The sequence below is a fragment of the Prunus avium genome, unplaced genomic scaffold (genome assembly GCF_965620075.1).
Source record: "Prunus avium unplaced genomic scaffold, drPruAviu1.hap1.1 HAP1_SCAFFOLD_1152, whole genome shotgun sequence".
NCBI lineage: Eukaryota > Viridiplantae > Streptophyta > Magnoliopsida > Rosales > Rosaceae > Prunus > Prunus avium.
The window spans coordinates 27,501-30,000 of record NW_028277003.1 but is presented as its reverse complement, the minus strand read 5'-3'; positions in this window follow the sequence as shown (position 1 = coordinate 30,000).

Below are 2,500 nucleotides of genomic sequence, written 5' to 3'. Positions count from 1 at the left end.
ATGCGCGCGCGCAGCGTGCGCACAGCATGCCGGCAGCGTGCGCGCACCATGCCGGCAGCGTGCGCGCACCATGCCGGCAGCGTGCGCGCACCATGCCGGCAGCGTGCGCGCAGCTTGCGCGCAGCGTGCTGATTCTGTCGACAGTGAGGCTAGCGAAACTTGTCCTGCCATGGCGTGCGCGCAGCCTGTGCGCGCAGCTTGCGCATCTGTCGACAGTGAGGCTAGCGAACTTGTCCTGCCATGGCATGCGCTGTGCGCAGCCTGTGCGCAGCGTGCACGCAGCTTGCGCATCTGTCGACAGTGAGGCTAGCGAAACTTGTCCTGCCATGGCATGCGCGGCGCCTGCGCGCAGCCTGCGCGCAGCATGCGCACAACATGCGCACAGGCTGTGCGCAGCGTGCGCGGAGCTTGCGCGCAGCTTGCGCATCTGTCGACAGTGAGGCTAGCGAAACTTGTCCTGCCATGGCATGCGCGCAGCGTGCGCGCAGTCTGTGCGCAGCATGCGCGCAGCCTGTGCGCAGCGTGCGCGCAGCTTGCGCATCTGTAGACAGTGAGGCTAGCAAAACTTGTCCTGCCATGGCATGCGCGCAGTCTGCGCGCAGCATGCGCGCAGCATGTGCGCAGCATGCCGGCAGCATGGTTCCAGGTTTTTTCAAATGTCGACAGAATTTTTCAAATCTTGTCAAACCCCGTTTTTATTGAAATTTCCTCGCACAATAAGCTCCCCATAAGTAGTCTATGATTTTTAGGACCTTCTCCAACTTACAAAACTAAAAAATTCCTCCCGGATTTGTTTTAATGATTTTTTCAATTTTACGACTTCTAAAACTAATAAAAAATACTTCCCGACTTCAAAAATTTATGAAACTTTTTCCCATCATAGATTGCATGTTTCTTAGTATCCCTGCAAAAAATCACGTCCAAATACCTTGTATTGAATTATTTAGAGCCCATTATGACTCCTCGCGCATAGGTGATGTCTCTTCCTGTCAAAGGGCTAAATGCATAAAATGCTATATAGGGGGGTGTGTGTTGCCTGCATATGCATGGCAGCCCATGCCTTCCTAGCTGCAGCCCCCTTCCCCCACGCCACACCCATGTCATGTTGCCTCGATATGTTGCCTCGGTATTATGGGTTTGGTGTCGGGGTCGGGGGGCTGCCACCCATGGCGGTGGTGGCCGGAATCCGGCCGCCGCCACCACGCCGCCGCCATGGGTGAGGGAGGAAAAAAAAGGCGTGGAAAGTTGCGAAATGGGGTTGTCTAGGCTATTTTTTGGCATGGGAGAGCATGGAGTGCTAGGAACTCCTTCTCAAATGCACGGGCATGTCGACCACAACCTCATTTCGCAACAACAACCACCCGTGTGGGGTGGCGGTGGGTGGATAGTCGCGGATTGGGGCTTGCCAAGCCAATGTTTTCAAAAAATTTCATCAAAATTAAAAACAAATGTTTTGTTGCCTTCGGATTTGTGGGCGAGCGGCGAGTCGGAGTGGAGCCGGTAAAGTTTAACCTCGGTGTGCACGGTTGTTTTTAGAAACTCAATCCAATGCCGGGGACGTTGAAAGTGACGCTCTTATGAGTTGCAAACCCGCAAGATTTAAAGAACCTTTTCAAAACAATTTCAAACCAACAAGATTTAAAAACAGAAATTTTCATCAAAATGAAAAACAAATGTTTTGTTGCCTTCGGACTAGTGGGCGAGCGGCGAGTCGGAGTGGAGCCGGTAAAGTTTAACCTCGGTGTGCACGGTTGTTTTTAGAAACTCAATCCAATGCCGGGGACGTTGAAAGTGACGCTCTTATGAGTTGCAAACCCACTAGATTTAAAGAACCTTTTCAAAACAATTTCAAACCAACAAAATTAAAAACAAATGTTTCGTTGCAAACAAATTGTGGGCGAGCGGCGAGTCGGAGTGGAGCCGGTAAAGTTTAACCTCGGTGTGCACGGTTGTTTTTAGAAACTCAATCCAATACCGGGGACGTTGAAAGTGACGCTCTTATGAGTTGCAAACCCACAAGATTTTAAAAACTTTTTGAAAATGTTTCTTCTAAATGACACATTTTGATCCTTGGCAAGTGCTCAATCCGTAACTATCCAATCACCGCCACACCACACCGGTCGGGAGTGTGTGAATGGTGTGCTTCCCGGGGTTGGCATAGATAATCTTTCGCATCGACAATCTTTTGCATGCGAGGGAATGTCTATGCCAACCCCGGGAAGCACACCATTCACCCACTAGTTGTGGGCGACGATGGGTTGGCTTCAAATGAATTTTTGCTTGGGGTTGTCCTCGGTATGCTTTTGTGTTGGGAGTACGGCCACCAAACCTTCTCAATGCACGGGTATGTCGAGGATGGCTTTCGGCGGGGTTGATGAAGAAGCTACCCAATTCTCGGCCACACGAACACATGGTGACGATGCGTTGGCTTCAAGTGAGCTTTAGCTTGGGGTTGTCTTCGGTATGCTTTTGTGTTGGGAGTACGGCCACCAAACCTTCT